Source organism: Dromiciops gliroides, chromosome 3 (assembly GCF_019393635.1).
Source record: "Dromiciops gliroides isolate mDroGli1 chromosome 3, mDroGli1.pri, whole genome shotgun sequence".
Lineage (NCBI taxonomy): Eukaryota > Metazoa > Chordata > Mammalia > Microbiotheria > Microbiotheriidae > Dromiciops > Dromiciops gliroides.
This window is the reverse complement of record NC_057863.1, coordinates 644,504,475-644,524,058: the sequence shown is the minus strand read 5'-3', so window position 1 is coordinate 644,524,058 and position 19,584 is coordinate 644,504,475. Positions and strand designations below refer to the sequence as shown.

Below are 19,584 nucleotides of genomic sequence, written 5' to 3'. Positions count from 1 at the left end.
CTAGCTGCCCTAAAGTTTTGAGTTCTAAATTCTATCCCACACTCCCCCCCCCCCCCAGACAGTAAGCAATCAGCTATAGGTTATACATGTGCAATTAATTATGTAAAACATTTCCGTATTAGTCACTTTGGATAAGACTTGAACAAAAGAAAACGAAAGAAAGAAATTGAAAAATAGCATGCTTCAGTTTATATTCAAATATTATTACTTCTTTCTATGGAGTTAGATATTATGTTTCATCATTAGCACTTTGTCATTGTCTTGAATCATTGTATTGCTGACAGTAGCTAAGTCATTTACAATTCATGATCAAACAATATTGCTATTACTGTATACAATGTTCTCTTGGTTCTGTTCACTATGAATCAGTTCACATAAGTCTTTCCAGGTTTTTCTGAAATCATCCTCCTTGTTATAATACAATAATATTTTATTACAATCATATACCACAGCTTGCTTAGCCATTCCCCAATTAATGGTTATCCCTTTGATGTCCAATTCTTAGCCACCACAAAAAGAGCTGTTACAAATATTTTTGCACAAATAAGTCCTTTTCTTTTTTTGGGAATGTCTAGCTATCTTTCAGAGCCATGTGCACTCTCTTTACTAATATTTAATATGCTTTAATAAATGTTTAATGCCCCAAACTGGTGCTGTAGCTTCTAATTTCTAAGTAACAAATATATTATAAATCCCAGCTAAATTCTCTAACACTTGGGACAATAATAGGGCGACTACATATAGTTTTACTCACCACATCTATTTTAGTGATCCACCACTCTCTTTCTTTTTTTTTTTTAAGTGAGGCAATTGGGGTTAAGTGACTTGCCCAGGGTCACACAGCTAGTAAAAGTTAAGTGTCTGAGGCTGGATTTGAACTCAGGTACTCCTGACTCCAGGGCCGGTGCTCTATCCATTGCGCCACCTGGCTGCCCCCACCACTCTATTTCTTAACCAGTACCAGAATCTTTTGATAATTACTATTTTATAATACAGTTTGAGATCTGGTATGACTAGACCATCTCCTTTTAGAGTTTTTTCATTGATACCCTTGATATCCTTGAGCTTTTGTTTTTTTTTTCAGATGAATTTTGTTATCATTTTTCTAGATCTATAAAAATAATTTTTTGATCATTTAATATGGAACTAAATAAATAGATTAATTTAGGTAGAACTATCATTTTATATGAGCAATTAATATTTCCCCAATTGTTTAGATCTCACTTTATTTGTGTGAAAAGTGTTTTATAGTTGTGTTCATATAGTTCCTGGGTTTGTCTTGGCAGGTAGACTCCCAAACATTTTATGTTGTCTACAGTTATCTTAAAAGGTATTTTTATTTCTACCTCTTGCTCCTGGATTTTGTTGGTAATATATAGTAATGCTGATAACTTATATGGATTTATTTTGTATCCTGCTAAATTTGCTTATAATTTCAAGTTGTTTTTCAGTTCATTCTCTAGAATTTTCTAAATATAACATCATATCATCCACAAAGAATGATGTTTTTTCTATTGTCTATTCTAAATCTATTAATTTATTTTATTCTTTCCTATTGCTATAGCTAACATTTGTAGCACAATATTAAATAATAAAGGTGATAATGAGCATCCTTACTTTACCCTGATTGTATTGAGAAGGCTTCTAGCTTGTCCTCATTACAGATAATACTTGCTAATAGTTTTAGATAAATATTATTTATCATTTTAAGGTAAGCTCAATTTATTTCTATGCTCTCTAGTGTTTTGTTTTTTAATAAGGATGGGTGCTGTATTTTGTCAAAAGCTTTTTTGCGTCTATTGTAATAATCATATGATTTCTGTTGGTTTTGTTTTTGGTATGGTCAATTATGCTGATAGTTTTCCTAATATTGAATTAACCCTGCTTTCCTGGTATAAGTACCACCTGGTCATAGTATATGATCCTTGTGATATATTGCTGTCATCTCTTTACTAGTATTTTATTTAAAAATTTTGCATCAATATTCATTAGGGAAATTGGTCTCTCTGGGGCCTAACCAAAAAACATCAAATGCTTCTTCCATAGGATGGGCCTTTAAATTCTCTAAGACATCTATCGCATGCTCTGTCACTGCCCACCAGTCTCCTTCTCCAGTCTAAGTATTTGCAGTTCCTTCAATTGATACTTTTATAATAGGGACCCAAGAAACCTATGCTATCCTGACTACTCATTCAGATCCAACCTTTGGACAGCAGCTGGATCCAAGCCTAAAGTGGTGGAAGTGAGGCCTTTCTACATCCCCAGCCTCAAAGCCATTTGTCTCAGGTCTGAGCTCTGGCTTCACTCTTATCCACAGTCCTCCAGATCCATAGGTCAGCTCTAAAAAAAGGTTAGCTGCCTCCATTAGCAGCTAGGGAAAATTATGAGCCATTCCAGCCTCACCTAGTAAACACTCAAACCATTATGACTGTACCAACAAGGGACCTGTAAAGCCATTATGTGCGTTGGGTGTGGGGTGGGCCTACAAACTGAAAATGGAAACAGGTTGACTGAGGGAGGCTGTGGCACATAGGCATCCTCCTCCTTCTCTTGACTGTCCTCTTGGGAAAAGAAGAGAAAAAGGGTCAGCCAGGAGCCGTGGGAGAGCCAGGTGTCTCCTGAAGGGAAAAGAAACCTCCTACCTAGGCATGGGACCAGGGAAAGACTGGTTGGTCCTGTGGAAGTTTGTTGTCTCAGCCTGACATCTGGGAGGGGGTGAACCAGTCCTGGAGGTATGATAATTACCATTCTGTGAGTGGAGGTGGTAGAGCTGCCTTCCCTGGCTGGAATAAAGGCTTAGGCCAGGCAGCAGGCAGGAGAAGGAGTCAACTGGACCATCAGAGGACAGGCCATGGATACTGGCTGTTATCCTGGGGCTCCTTCTGCTTCTAGCCCAGAGACCCCAAAAAGGCAACCTCCCTCTGGGGCCCCCACCTCTGCCTCTGCAGCATTTGCTGCACATTTCCTGCCGTGGCCTTCTCCCATCCTTCTTGGCAGTGAGCTGCCTTTTTGTCTGGGTGACCGAATGGATCTAGGACCTCCCTGGGCCAGGGCAGTGCTGGGGTTCCGTATAGTGATAGAGTTGCTTGCTCTATTTCCTCTCCTGATGAGAGGAATGCTCCTGAAGAGGAGGGAACCTGGGTGAGGAGTATGCAGGGGAACTCTGGATACCTTCCAAATTTTGGGTCTTATGTCTGCTTCCCTGGGATTAGGTCCTCTGAAATTATTGATTAATGAGGGAGAGGTGGGAGATTAGACTGTTGATAAAGGGGGAGAGGTCCCCAGAGGAATGGGCCTCTAGAAGTAAGAGTGAGTATGGTGTTTAAGATAGAGGCACTGGGCTTGACATCTGGAAGAGCTGGGTTCAAATCCCAGCTCTGCCACCTATTACCAAGACAACCTTGGGCAAATCAGTTGCCTTGGTTTCCTCATTTATAAAATGATGATCAACTAGGTGACTTCCAAGGTCCCTTCTGCAGCTAGGTGGCACCATAGTGCATAGACGACTGGGCTTGGTGTCAGGAAGACTCAGCTTCATGAGTTCAAATCTGGCTTAACACACTCAGTGCCAGGATCACAGGAGGTTCATAATCAGTGCTTATTTACTTGACTTACAGCTGTGTAATTTGGGGAAAATCACAGCCTATCTGGGCCTTCATTTCCTCATCTGGAATATGGTTGGACTGGATGAATGGTGTCAGGCTCATACAGAAACAGATCCCTGTGTGGTGCACATTAACTTAGAAAACTTCAAATTAACATTATCTGTTGTGATGCAAATTTACTTGTTTTTTTTTTTTTTTTTTTAGTGAGGCATTTGGGGTTAAGTGACTTGCCGAGGGTCACACAACTAGTAAGTGTTAAGTGTCTGAGGTCGAATTTGAACTCAGGTCCTCCTGACTCCAGGGCCAGTGCTCTTCCACTGCGCCACCTAGCTGCCCCTATTTATTTTATTAAACATTTCCCAGTGACATTTCAACCTAGTTCAGGCCACACTCTTGGCCAGTGGGCCAAGAATTTTATACCTCTGGGCCAAATGATCTATGAGATCTATGAGTCTCTGGGTATAGAACAAAGGATGCCAGAAATGGAAGGGACCTTAGAATTTATTTTCAGTTATGTCTGACTCTTCATGACCTCATTTGGGATTTTCTTGGCAAAGACACTGGAGTGCCATTTCTTTCTCCAGCTCATTTTACAGATAGGGAAACTGAGGCAAATGCAGTGAAGTGACTTGCCCAGGGTCACATAGCTAGTTAGTGTCTGAGGCTGGATTTGAGCTCAGGAAGATGAGTCTTCCTCACTCCAGGTCCAGCACTCTATCCATGGTACCACTTAGCTGACCTTAGAATAGAGGACGTTAATCCCAGAAAGAAGTTAGAGACCGTATTATCTAAGACACCAGTTTTAAAGGAGTGTCATGGAATGTTGCTCTGGGCCTAGGGCCCAGAGCAGAGGTGGCCAGAGAATTGAGACCCTGGGGTACCCAGGACTGCATCAGTGGCTGGAGTATGACAGAGTGGGTGGATCTTCCCCACAGTTTTGAGACAAGTGTGGGGATATGTTTACTGTCTACATGAGTACCAGGCCAGTTGTTGTCATATGTGGAGCAAAGGCTGTGAAGGAGGCTGTGGTGGAGAATGCAAAAGTTTTCAGTGGCCATGGGAGCCTTGCCATAGCTGATGTAGTCTTCCAGGGACATGGTGAGCAGGAGGTGGGGATACTATGTATGTGCATGTGGGGGGGAAGGGAGAAAATGAGGATCAGGAAATAAGAGACGTAGTGGAGGGCAGCTAGGTGGTGCAGTGGATAAAGCACCAGCCCTGGATTCAGGAAGACCTGAGTTCAAATCCAGCCTCAGACACTTGACACTAGCTGTGTGACCCTGGGTAGGTCACTTAACCCTCATTACCCCACAAAACCCCCCAAAACAACAAAAAAAGAAAAGAAAAGAAAACTACAACACACACAAAAAAGAAAGAAAAAACAAGAAAAAAGAAGGAAGGCAGTGGGATGATGACCAACATCAGGTTGGGACTCAAGGTACAGAAGGAGAGGAAGTCAGAGAGGTTCAGGGAGCAGTGACCTGGGGGAGATGAGCTACAGGAAAGGATCTAGGAAAATACTAGGGAGAGAAGCTTAGGGGAGGAGGGTGATTGGGAGTCATGGAGCAATAATGTAGTGCTTGAGGCATGTGGGGGAGGGACATAGGAGAAAAAGGAGAGAAAGCTGGAAAAGAGTAACCTGGGAAAAGAGAATAGAAGGGGACATTGGGATGGGGGAAGACAATTGTGGGGGTGAGGAACGTGTTAAGAATAAAAAGGAGTTATCTGGGAAGATATGTTGGAGGGCATGGACTTAAGGGTTGTCTACGGGATACATTGATTATGTGAGTGGGGGAGCTCCTTCCCTCCCTCCCATCCTCTCTTCCTTTCTTTCTCCCCCAGGGTTATCTACCAATGAACAATGGAGGGCACTTCGAAGATTCTCAATCACTACCCTTAGGGACTTTGGGATGGGAAAGAAGAGTATTGAAGAGCAGATAAAGATAGAAGCTCAATGCCTGGTTGAGGAGCTCTGGAAATCCTAGGGTGAGGAGAGGAGATAGCAGGGACAGATGCAGAAATGAAGAGAGATTGGGACAGACACATAGAAAATAAAAGGGAGAAATATAAAGACTCAAGCAGACACAGAAAAAGACAAGAGGGAGAAAGAGAGAGGCACAAAGAATAAAACCAAACACAAGTCCCCAGTGTGTGACATACATGAAGCAAGCAAACACCTGTGATGTAGTAGTAATCATTCAGCGTATTGGCTCATGTGTGCCAAATTTACATAGGTAAAAATTCAGCCAATGGTCAAAGTGCAACACATATTTTACTCAACATATATGTTGAAGCACAGTGAATAGAGAACTGCTTCTGGCTTCAAGGAGACCAGAGTTCAAATCCAGCCTCAGATAATTCCTGGCTGTGTGACCCTGGGAAAGTCACCTAACTTTTGTCTGCCTCAGTTTCCTCATCTGTAAAATGAGGATAATAATGACATGGATCTCCCAGGGTTTTTGTGAGGATCAAATGAGATGATATTTATAGAGTGTTTAGCACAGTGCCTGGCACATGTTGTTACCAGAGAATACTCTAGTGAGTTGTTCTGGATTTGCCACTTCTCTGAACTGGCTAGGCCATTTCTGGCAGTCTGACAGCTCTCAAATGGAGTTTTGTTCTGTGTGGTGTTTTCCTCTGACTCCTGGGTTACTCTCTAGGCTAGGAGATAATATATTAATTGAATATTAAATATGAAACTTATTATTTCTATTTTGGCTTGATTATCTGCACCCCTTGTGAGTATTTCACTTTCTCAGGGCCCTTTGACATTCATAGATTCTGACACTTAGTATGCTGTGAATGCAAGTTGTATTTGAAATGCAAAAGGCAACAGAAACCCTCCCCATCAGGCCCACTCTCTTGCATATCTTCAGTGTGGATACCTTTATTTCCAGAGCATGCATAATGACAAGCTCATAGAAAAAGAATAGGGGAGAGAGTTTTACTCTCAAGGATTCAGAAGAAAGTAGAGAAGATGGAATTCTGCCAGGTTCAGCAGTCCTAGGGTCCAGAGTAGCTACAGGCATTTAGGCACTTCTGGGCAACATTGAGTGTGGTGTGGCGTATACTCTTTCTCTCTAGGGTCAGCCTTCAGCTGCTCCACTGTCCTGGGTCAGGCTCACTGTTCATGACTTCTGTCATCTCCTCTCAAAAAGTCTGGATAGGAAGGAACCAGAGAAAAGGAGAGAGTGTGAGTCTCAGATGGTGTCCTTCTCTTTCCTGCTCCTGTCACAGAATGGACTGCAGAGGTGGGAAGAGATGGTCCTTGCCTCTTCCCAGAGCCTCAGAATTTGTTCCCTCTGTGAATGTTTCCTTTAGCCCTAAGGATTTTTATGGAGAGAAAAGAAACAGATTCTCCTGGGCTACCAAAGAGACACAGATTAATAAACACTTAGGAGCTTCCTACCACCCACTCTAAATTCCTTTCTTTTCTGTCTCTCCTTTCCCCAGGGGCCCTGATGGATTCTCCCTTCCTTTTCCATTCAGTTACAGCCAACAGCATCTGCTCTACTGTGTTCAGTGAGCCCTTCTCATACCAGCTTACACAGTTCCAGGGACTGCTGAACACGTTCACTGAGGCTTTCATCATTATGAGCTCCTCATGGATTCAGGTGAGACTTGGGGACCCAAGAAGGCAGATTACAGGGGTATATAGAAAGACACCCTTGACACAGAGAGAGGGAAGCAAGAGATAATAACGGGGAACAGAGGGGAGCACATCAGGAGGGAGATATGGATAAATGAAAAGGGAAGGACATAGAGATAGAAGGATGCCAGGCAGGGGGGAGATTCACGGAGACAGTGAAGACTCTTGTATGCCTGCCCACAGCCAAGCAAAGGGACCAGAATGAAGCAAATGATTGAAAAGGCTTTTTGAAGGGCCACTAGGTGGTGCAGTGGATAAAGCACTGGACCTAGATTCAGGAGGACCTGAGTTCAAATCCCACCTCAGACACTTGACGCTTATTAACTGTGTGACCCTGGCCAAGTCACTTAACCCTCATTGCCCTGAAAAAAAGAAAAAAGGAAAAAAAAGCTTGTTGAAATACAGAGAGAGACCAAGAAAGACAAAGGACAAGAGACACACAAAGATAATGTTAGAACAAGAGACATCATGACCTTACTAGGCTGTCACCCCTCCCCCACTGGGCCCTCCTCCCAATCCTCTGTCTTGGTCTCCACCTGAACTATCTCCCCAATCAGCTTCACCCAGGTCCTTACCAGTGTCTCCCACTGCTTCCCTGCTTCCATTAAGGGAATTTCCCATTGGGAAGGGCACAACATTAAGGCATGTTCCTTTTTCCATAAGCAGGTTTTCTCAGATTAAAGAGAAATTGGGGAGCTACTCAGAGAACCCCACAAAGTTTATAGATGGCTTTAAGTCTGTGACAATGGAGTTTGACCTTTCCTGGACCGCTTTGCAAATTATTCTTGCCAGCTGTTGTACCCCTGATGAGAAAAAATGGATTTGGGACCTGGTGGTACAAGTTGGGGATGAACACTTGAAGGTTGGAAATTGGGTTGGGGGTCCCTGGATTTACAGTTGTAGAACCAAGATGGAACTATGATAACAGGGAAGACAGGGCTCATAGAAATCACATGGTCACCTGCCTAGTTGAGGGAATGAGAAGGGGGGTTAAGAAACAAGTCAATTATGGAAAGGTGAGGGAAATAACACAGGGATCTGACAAAAATCCTGCTGTCTTCATGAGCCACTTAGCAGACTCTCTGAAGAAATATACCAACCTAGACCCCCAAAGAGATGTAGGAATAACTGTCCTCAATATTCATTTTATCAGCCAGTCTGCTCCTGACATTAGGAGAGAACTCCAGAAGTTAGACTGGGGTCCCCAGATCCCATCCTCACAACTCCTTGATACTGCTTTTAAGATTTTTAATAACAGGGACCTTGCAGTAGCCAAAGAGAGAGAAAAAATGGCTCATGTCCGCTCCATAGACCAAGCTTCTATAATACCAGCAGCCATCATCACATCTACCAGCAGAACTCCGGCTGGACGAGATTCTGGCAGCTGCAGTAAACCGGGACACAGAAGTGGGGGATGCTGCACGAAGGTGAGGCCAGCTCTCCTACTTCTTTGTCCCCAGGGCAGCACCCAAGAGATCGGCTTAGCAAAAATCCAGAGCTCTGCAGCTTGCTCTCCTGGCCAGCACCTTGTCAGGCCCATGGCCAAGCTGGACATAGGAGGCAAGCCTAGGAATGGTTTTGGGGCGACCTCTGTCTTACTCTCTGGTTCAGGTCCTAGCATGCAATCAAGGCACAAAGTGGGGATGGGATAAAAGGACCCTAAATGTAGACAGACATTGCCCCTCACAGAACTAGGCCTGAACTCCAGTAAAGCAGGCCACACCCTGTCCTGCACTCAACCTTTCCAGCTTCCACTGGGGAAAAAAAAAGTGGTCACACTTCACTCCTGATCTGATAAAGTCCCTTTTCGTTTTTTGCTCTGGTCAGTTTTAATTTTTTTTTGTTTAAGTCTGTTCCATCTAGGCTCAAGGATTCATGGCAGATATCCATTGTGCCTATGTGTTGCCTCCCACCCTCTGGACTCTCTGGGCCCCTCACAGTTCCGCACATTCCAGGCCTTCTCCACTTCTCTCCCCTCCCCCTCCCTTGCGCCGTGATTTCTTCAACCCCCGTTCAGCATGAAGCAGTTTCAGAAGAATCTTCGTCCCTTTTCCTTATATATAGAGAAGTGGGGAAATGTCATGGGGTGCAGAGCACCCCAGCAGTTCTCTGGGGAACATCAAGGAACCTTCTCCTTGAGAAACTAAACCAGAGGACAGATAATGCCTAGAGAGATAAGCGGAACCAAATCGGACTGAGCTAGCTTCGGATTCCCACCTTTCATTTTGGTCTTCCTTGGGTGTGGCTGTGGCCTTTGTGTCCTGAAGAGAGAGCCACCCCTCACCCAATTCCTTTAGTCACTACAAGTGGGGGATGGTCCTCCACTCCTCACCCAATTCCCCCAGCTACCCCCAGTGGGGGATGGTCCTCCCTCACTAAAGGAACTTTTCATAGGCAGATGGTCCACCCCCATCAGTCCTCTATAAAAGTACCTTCCAGTCTCCTGCTCGAGGAGATGTGGTACCTCTGAGCCACGTGCTTTGTGCCTATCTCCCCATGAGAAGTCCAAGGATTTCTGTCATGGTTTCCCTCTCCCCCCTTCCCTTCCCTTGTTCCTAAATAAACTACCACCTTATTCTAACGACTTTTGTGTGCAAGAGGGTGTGATTCTTTAAAGAGGAATTCCTAAGAACCCCAAACCCATACCCCATTTCCTCCCCATTACATTAATATAGTGACAACGATGATAATAATTATATAGCACTCTAGAGTTTGCAAATCCCTTGTGAAAAAAGTTTGCAATCCCTTTGCAAAAAGACTGAGGATCAGGACAGGAAGGACACAGTGACGGAAGGAAGTGGGGTAATGAAGACCAGCATCAGGATGGGACTCAAGGTATGGAAGGAGAAGTAAGACAGGTTTCGTGAGCAGTGACTTGGGGGAGATGGACTATGGGAAATGATCCAGGTAAGTGATAGCTAGAGAAGATTAGGGGAGGAGAGCAAAATTGCCTCTTTTGATCCATACAATGGCCGGTAAGTTTCTGAGGCCTAATTTGAACTCAGGACTTGCCATGCATTGTGTCATCTAGCTGTAGTAGAGATATGACACACATGTGACATTTAAGGAGGACAATAAGATAGCTCTTGTGTAGTATTCATTAGGAATATTAAATTATGTTTTCACTCACATAGATAAAAATCCAGAAGAAAGAAAAGGGAGAAAATATAAAAGGAAGGGGACACAGGAACACAGAGATATGGTTTTTGTAAGAGGGTGGTATTTGGGACTAGGGGTTGGGTAAGGTCTTTGTGGGAGGGAGGGCATTTGGATCAATCACAGTGAAGGGGCTGAGAGGTGGAGGACCTGTGAGGGTTGGGGGACAGCTGGGCCTGAGCTCTACCCTTTGTCCTCTCTCCCCAGTTGTTTGAACGGTTCCCACACTTGCTGAAGTTTTTTCCTGGGCCCCATTGCCGTGAGTTGAAAATTTCTCAGCACATCAAAGACTTCATTGCCAGCAGTGTTGAGAGGCACCAAGAGAACCTGGACCCCAGTACCCCTGGGACTTCATAGACAGTTTCCTGCTCTGCATAGAGAAAGTAAGCCTTCCCACCACCCTTTCCCTCAACACAATGGAACTAGTGAGACTGAAAAAGACTGTGATGGGGGTGTACAGGATGGTGAGCAGAGACCGGGAGGCAGGAAGAGACACAGAAAACCAGGAAAGATAGAGAGATATAGAGGCATGGGGAGAGGACTAACAGGAAGGAAGAGGCTGAAGGGAGAGATAGAGAGACAGGGATGAGGAGGAAGAAAAACTGAGGCAGAGAAAAAAGAGTGATGCTGAGAGAGAAGACAGAGACGCGGCAAGGGGAACACTAATCCACACGTGGGCTGACAAAATGGGAACAGAAATGGTCAGAGATCAGTACAGCCAGTGGAAGTCTCAGCTCCTGAGATGTCTCCCATCAAGGAGAGGCAGGGAGATAGACAGAAGGACTCTGCCAGCTCTCTGTGCCCCCTCCCTCTCTATGTTCTGTCAACCAACTAGAGGAAGGACGTCCTGGGTAAGGAGTTCGATCATAAGAACCTCATCTGTATGGCCCTGACTTTGTTCTTTGCGGGCACTGAGACAGCCAGCACCACTTTGCCTTATGGGTGCCTCCTGCTCCTCAAATACCCCCAGGTGGCAGGTGAGCAGGCATTTTGGGGGGGCCTCCCTGGGACTCCTGAAAGTGTGAGGACTGAGAGTTTAGAGGCTAATATTATAGCGCTTGTGTTACTCTTGTCTTAATAGGGGACCTTGGGAAAGTCCTTCCCTTTTCTAGGACTTCGTTTCCCCGTATAGAAAACAATACGGGATCCAAAAAGGCCTGGAGAAACTAGAATATTGGACTGAATCTAGTAGAATGAAATCTAATAGGAAGTAATTAAATAACATTAAATTAAAGTTTTACATCTTGTGAAAAAAAAGAAATCAAGTATAAGATGGGGGGCTATATTTACATAATAGCTTAGAAAAGATCTGGGGTTTTAGCTCCATATGGGATGTGGCAGCCAGAAAAGTTAATGAAATCTTGGACCTCACAAAGTGGGGCATAGTTTCCAGGAATGAGCTGGTTATGGTTCTGCTAACTCATCAGAACATAACTGGAATGTTGTTGGGTTCTAGACATCACAATTTAGGAAGGATGCTTAAAAGCTGGACAGAGAAAGGCAACCATGGTGTTGGAAGTCCTTGAATCCTTGCTATGAGTAGCGATTTAAGAAACTGTGTATGGGGGCAGCTAGGTGGAGCAGTGGATAGAGCACTGACCCTGGATTCAGGAGGACCTGAGTTCAAATCCGGCCTCAGATACTTAACACTTACTTGCCGTGTGACCCTGGGCAAGTCACTTAACCCCAATTGCCACACACACACACACACACACACACACACACACACACACACACACACACACACACACACACGAAACTGTGTATGTTTAGCCTGGAGAAGAGAAGACTGGGGTGATAGGTGAGGAGGGAAGGTGAAAGTATTTTCTAGTATCTGAAGGATAGTCCTGTGGAGAGAGATGTAGCTTTATACTTCCCACCAGAGGACAGACCTGGCAGCAAAAGCAGGGAAGTGACAAAGTAGCTGACCAAAGCTCAAGGCAAAGAAGTTTCCTAACCGTGGTAGTTTTTCCAAAGTGGAAGTGAATGGTTGTTTCAGGAGAGTGGGTGGGTTGCCCCCTCATGAGGGATCTTTAAAATGATGCTGACTACTTGTCAGGTGTGTTGTAGTGGGAATTCTTGCAGTATGTAAATTGGTCTAGATGGCCAACTCAAAAAATGTCAAGGAAAACATGAATGCGCTCTCTCTCTCTCTCTCTCTCTCTCTCTCTCTCTCTCTCTCTCTCTCTCTCTCTCTCTCTCCTAGCGGGGCAATAAGGGTTAAGTGACTTGCCCAGGGTCACACAGCTAGTAAGTGTCAAGTGTCTGAGGCCAGATTTGGACTCAGGTTTTCCTGAATCCAGGGCCAGTGCTCTATCCACTACACCACCTAGCTGCCCCCAACATGAATGGTCTCTTAAGGCACCTTCCAGTTTTGATGCTCAGTGCAGTTCCCAAGCTTTGTCTGCATTTAAGCTAAGCTGCTCTCATACAGCCACATCAAGCAGATTCCGGAGTCTTGTGAGAATCAGACCCATATCTTGAACATGTCTGACCTCAAGAGAGGCAGCTAAGTGTGGCAGTGGATAGAGTGAGGAAGACCTGAGTTCAAATCAGGTCTCAGGAACTTACCAGCTATGGGACCTTGGGCAAGTCACTCTGTTGCCTCAGTTTCTTCAACTGTCAAATGGGGATGAAAATAACACCTACCTCCTAGGGTTTTTACAAGGATCAAATGAGATAAAGTGCCCAGCAAAGTGCCAGGAATATAGTAGTTGCTATATAAATGACAACAATGATGATGATGATAGAGACCATGAAGTAGGAAGATTACAGGAGGGGGAGACCTTGAGACAGCAAGAGACAGAGGCTGCCTTCCTTCTCCAGATAATTTATCCAAACATTAAGTAAGACCAACCTGAGAACCAAATCCCTGTGAGATGGTATTCTTTCCATTTGCCCCTTCAGAGAAGTGTCTACTTATCCCTACTCTGGTTTCCTATTTCAAATTCTGACTCTGATGAAACACTCTTTTCAGACTTGTAATAATGAATAAATGAATGAATGAATGACTTAAAAAGCACCTAGTAAACACTTAATTTATGGCAACTGCTGTTCTAAGTACTAGGGATTCAAATAAAAGACAGAGACAGTGCCTTCTGTTACTCTTAATTGAGGAAATAACATATAAAAGAAAACTCATCCACAGGGCAGGTGGAAAGATTCAGAAGTCCTAAGGGGGCAGTGGCAGGGTAGATGGCAAAGTCCAAGGGTTCTTAGGTTACATCAATAGATCAGTCAGATGAAAACACATTTATTAAACGCTTGCTGTGTGTCAGGCACTGTACTGGGGTTATGAAGAGAACATCTCTGCCCTCAAGAAGTTCTCAGTCCAATGGAGTAGATATTATATAACTTCAGTGACCTCTGTACAAACAAGATATATGCTGGATTCATTGAGGGCAATCAACAGAAGGAAGGCACTAAAATTAAAGGGGATCAGGAGAGGCTTCTTTTAGACGACGGGGTTTTAGCTGAGACAAGAAGCAACCCAGGGAAGCCAGGAGACAGACATGAGGAGCAAGAGTAGGTCAGATGATAATTCCAGAGGTCTGGAGGCTGTCGATTTTCATAAGACCTAGGGGACCTTAGGAAGCAGTGGCAGGGCAGATGGTAAAAATCTAAAGGATGTTAACAGGCAGTGTCATTGGGGGCAGGGAGAGGGTGGAATTCTCCATCTCATCAGGAGGAATTGAATTGATGACTCCCATTTCATCCAAGTCCTGTGACCTTTTTTCTACTTTGAAAACAAAGCAGGAAATTATGGACTTCTACAGTAAATGTTTTATAAATCCTTGGGAAATGAGGAGTTAAATGACTTTACATTTGGTTTTCTTTTTTTTTCATTCGGTTTTCTAAATGGTTTTTAAAAAGTCTAAAGAAACCATATCCCTTGTTTTTAAAATTTGTTTAACCCATGAAAGCTTTGCATTTATCAGGCACTCAATCAAGGGTTACTAAATAAATGAACGCTCTTTCCCATTGTCCCAGACTTTTTTGGGCAAGTCAAGTGTGAGTGCCCCTTATAGATTCCAGGTTAACTTTTCCTGAATCAGTTACACTACTGAAGTGATCTGAGTTTTTGTTGTGTTAAGTGTTTTTTCAGTCACGTTTGACTCTCTGTGATTCCATTTGGGGTTTTCTTGGCAGAGGTATTGGAGAAGTTTGCCATTTCCTTCTCTAGCTCATTTTACAGATCAGAAATGGAGGCAAACAGGGTTAAGTGAACTTGCCCAAGGTCACACACCTAGTAAATATCTGAGGCTAGATTTGAATTCATGAAATCGAGTCTTTCTAAGCAGGCCTGGAACTCTATCCATTGCACTACCTAGTCGTCCATGTCAGAGTTCTCTACTTTATTGTGGGTACCACCAGGCTACTTGGTAAAGCAGTGACATTCACTAATCTTCCAATTTTCCAGTTTCCTTCTGGGGCCCTTTCTGTGACTTGGGTATCTATTCCTTTCCTCTCCTCCAGAGAAAGTCCAGGAAGAGATTGACCAGGTGATTGGGAAGGACCGGCCTCCAGAACTCAAGGATCAAAGCCAAAATGCCCTACACAGATGCTGTCATCCATGAGATCCAGAGGTTCAGTGGTCTCCCTCTAGGTTTACCTCACAGGGTGGCTGAGGATACGTCCTTCTAAGGCTATCTTCTTCCCAAGGTACAGTCAAATGGAATCTTGGAGTGTTGGAGTGATGGTTGCCCAAAGTCAATGCTTGCGATACCCATGATGTGGGCACACTATGCACATACATCTTCTAGTACTTTCTGTTAGAAATTCTAGAATTTTCCCAGAAATAGGGAGAATCCTATTCCTATGTATTTTAACCCTTTTCCCTTCACACTCACACCAGGGAATTGATGTGTTCCTTTTCCTGAGTTCCTTTCTGAAAGATCGTCATCATTTTGAAAAGCCACCTATCTTTGACCCCACCCACTTTTTGGATGCCCAAGGATGTCTGAAAAAGAATGAAGCCTTCATTCCTTTTTCCATGGGTAAGTGTGTGCCCTTGATTCCTGATAGCGTCAGTGAAGGTTACACATACACACACACAGATTGGGGGGGGGGTGGCTACACCTCTTCCTGTATCCTTCCTTCTCAGTTATGGAATCTCATATTAGGATTGGTACTAACCAAACGCACAAGGCAGGTGCTGCTTAAATAGTATGCTAGCTTAGGTCCTTGCAAAGCATTTTGCCTGGCTGGATACCAAGTCATAGGGAAGGAGAAGTGCTTGATGAGGAATAGAGCTGTAAGAGATATCCCTCCTCCCAAGAGATATCTCCACCAGATAGGAGTAAATCTCTCCTTTTTTAATCTGCGGTTTATTGCCTAAGGAATATTAAAAGTGGTGGATTTTTTTCTCTCTCTCTCTTTTTTTTTTGGTGAGGCAATTGGGGTTAAGTGAATTGCCCAGGGTCACACAGCTAGTAAGTGTCAAATGTCTGAGGCCAGATTTGAACTCAGGTCCTCCTGAATCCAGGACCAGTGCTCTATCCATTGCGCCACCTAGCTGCCCCAATTTTTTCTATTAGAGTATACTCTTTATTTAAAAAAAATCCTTTTTCTTCTTTAAACATTTATTGAAATTCTTTCATTTTTACACTACCTTAATTTCCAAAAATGTTCCTTCTACTCCACCTGCCAGAAAGCTCTTCTTTATTTAAATAAGATAATAATAAAGAAGAACAAAAGCCTCTCAGAAAAATTAACAAGCATATCAACTGAGCCCAATATTATATAATTATATGAAGCTCCCCAGCTCTCCCTGACAATTGCTAGCCCCACCCTCACTTCTGCAAAGAAGGGAGGGGTCTCCATCTCCTTTACTTAATATAAAATAATAATATTAATAATAATTACCTTTTCTATGGCACCTGAAGGTTTGTTTACAAAGGGCTTTTGCCACAATTGGCTTTATGAGATGGGCAATGAAATATTATTCTTCTTATTCTATCAGTGAAATAAAAGAAGAGAAGGGAAAAGACCCAAACCAGGTTCCTATTGACTTCAAATCCAGGGTTCTTTACACCATACCAGGGAAAGCAATTGGATCTTCTTTGCCCCATTTTGGAAGCTCAGCCCCTTGAGGATGTGGGTCGGTGGGGGGGACAACCTAGTCTTTGCTATGATGACCTTTTAGAGAGCTTCACCTGTGCCCTGAGAGGCAGCATGATTTAGTAGACAAGATCTGGAGAAGACCTATAATTGATCCCAGTCTAATCCCTTCTTCCTCCACCAATTACTCGGTCTTGAACCAGTCTCTTCCTTTTTCTGGACTTCAGTTTCCTGGTCTGTAAAATAATAATGTTGGGGTAGACGACCTCTAAGTTATATTTGATTTCTAAATCTATGATGGAACAGAGTTTGGGGATAAAAACAACAAAAATGAAAAAGGTCTGGAGAGGGGGGGGATCTTGACCTATGCCAGGTTGGTGAGCAGAAGGATGAGCACAGAGCAGAAAGGGAAGGAACACAGACCTCCTTGAGCTAAGGAGCAGATAGGAGACCCTTCCTGAAGAGGAAAGGCTAGATGCTTTGGGAAGAAAGCTGTGGTCTTTGAAGGAATGACTTGGATGCCCCAGTGACTGTCAGGTGAGTGAGAGGTCAGACAGAAGATGGAAGGTGGTGACTACCCAGTTGAGGAGGACAGAGGAAGAAGCTGGTCAAGAAGAGAGATCGCATAATGAGTTTTTGTTCCAAAAGCTTTGGGTTTGTCTTATAATAGATTACTATAGTCATTTACTATAGTGCAATTTCTCTTTGTTCTATTCCACTGATCTACCTCTCTATTTATTAACCTGTACCAGATTGTTTTGATAATTACTGCTTTATAATAAAGTTTGAGATCTGGTACTGCTAGACCACCTACTTTCATATTTTTTCATTGATTCCCATGATATCCTTGAGCTTTTGTTTTTCCAGCTGAATTTTGTTATTACTTTTTCTAGCTCTATAAAATATTTTTTGATAGTTTGATTGGTATAGCACTAAATAAATAAACTTAGGTAGGATTGTCATTTTTATTCTTTTGGCTCTGCCTACCCATTAGCAATGAATATTTTCCCGCTTGTTTAGATCTAACTTTATTTCTGTGATAAGTGCTTTTTAGTTCTGGTCAGATAGTTGCTTCATTTGTCTTGGCAGATAGACTCCCAAGTATTTTATATTGGCCACAGCTATTTTAAATGGAATTTCTCTTTCTATCTGTTGTTGCTGGACTTTATTGGTAATATATAGAAATGCTGATTATTTATATAAATAAAAATGTTTATTACATTAAAAAAAGAGAGATCACTGCTACCACTCATGGACATATGTCTACTTCATGGCAGAGAATCTTCTGAGATTTGTTAAACTTGATGACTATGTGCCATCTCCAGAGACTCTTGTGATCCAAATGATATTGACAGAAGGAATTTAGGAACGACTGCTAAGGAATACAGTGTTCAGTAAGAAACCACAGATCCCTGCAGGGATAGATAGAATTTTCATCATTATTGCTAATTGTTTTTGGTTTTGTTTGTTTTGGGGGGGGGCAAATGAGGGTTAAGTGACTTGCCCAGGGTCACACAGCTAATACAGTGTCAAGTGTCTGAGGTCAATTTTGAACTCAGGTCTTCTTGAATCCAGGGCCAGTGCTTTATCCACTGTGCCACCTAGCTGTCCCTCCATTATTGCTAATTGAAGGGAAAGGACTTTCCTAAGAGAAAGGCTTATTTGTGAAAAGGGCAGCTGACTTAGAAGATGGTGCTCAAGAAGTGTGTATAAGTTTGATCAGGGGAGTTCTGTGATCAGTCAGTGCTTTCACATACATTCATTCTATGTGGGGCGGCTAGGTGGCACAGTGGATAGAGCACCGGCCCTGGATTCAGGAGGACCTGAGTTCAAATCCAGCCTCAGACACTTGACACTTACTAGCTGTGTGACCCTGGGCAAGTCACTTAACCCCCATTGCCCCACAAAAACAACAACAACAAAAAACAAACAAAAGCCTTCTATGTATGTGTCAGGCACTGGTAGGCACTGAGGATACAATGTTATAATCAGATATTTTGCATTCTGCTTTATGGGTGGAAGGAGATTTGACTCTTAATAGTGGAGAGAATGCTAAGCTGGAAATAACTATGGGTACCTTCATGAGGGGTGGAATTGGTGCTAGAATTTTGGGAGAGAGAAATAGGTGTGTTGCAACACATTTTTGGGAAGAGACACATATAAAAGACTTTGGAAGCTGAAGATGCACAGGGAAAAAAAAAAAAACTCAAGCCAAGAGAGGGGACCAGATCTCTAGCAGGGAGAAAATCCCTAGGGCATGCTTCTCCAGATGTCTGCAGTTTCCAAAGCTTTTAAAAATATGTTTCTCACCTGGAGGGTATGTTACATCATGAATGTGTCTCACCAAAGAAACTTTGACATCAACTCAGCCCACTCCTTATGCAAGTGATCAGGGTCAGGTGGAGCTCAGTATTTTCTTCAAGAGGCATAAAGGACTGCTCCCAAAATGCTTTGGACTTTGGTTGGAAGCCAGGTTATAAATAGAACAAACAAACCATTCTCAACTCCCCCAAAACTTGACTGGCTTTCAGGGTGTGTTGTTTTCTTCAGTGAAAGGAGCTCCCAAGGAAGACCCTGCCCCAGTGTAGAATACTACCTGCCCTGCAGTTTGTTGTCTAAGAGAGCTGCCTGGAGCATAGAGGTTAAGAAACTTGTGTAGGATTACACAGCTGAGGACTTGAACCTAGATCTTCCTGACTGCAAAGTAGGCTCTTGATCTACTCTGCCTGGGATGAACCTTTGCTTAGGACTTTAATTGTTTCTCTCTAATGGAGAGTGTTGACGGTCCATTTACACCTTGTAGAGGGTATTGAGAATAGCTCCTGAGTCTTTCAGGGTGATTTAATTGGCTCAGCTGTTGGGGATCAGAGCTACCACTTTGTACTGGGTACCAATAAAAGGGGAACTGATCCTTTGGGTCCTCTGACCTCTACTTATTTTTGATGGATGAGGCAGAGAGATGTAAAGCAAAGAATGGATCTAGGCTCAAGGGAGAGGGGCAGTGCTCTCACTTCTGCCAGCACCCCTGAAGGTAGATGGCTACACTGGGGCAGAGACTGATGGAAGCTGAAGGTATTCTCATCCATGTGGTCAGAGTGAGGGTTTTGGAATTTC

General features: G+C 43.4%; 1 pseudogene; it reads left to right on the top strand.

The window, feature by feature from the left end:
- The first annotated feature begins 603 nt into the window (after window positions 1–603).
- Window positions 604–19,296, top strand: LOC122748218 (annotated as a pseudogene).
- The last annotated feature ends 288 nt before the right edge of the window (window positions 19,297–19,584 follow it).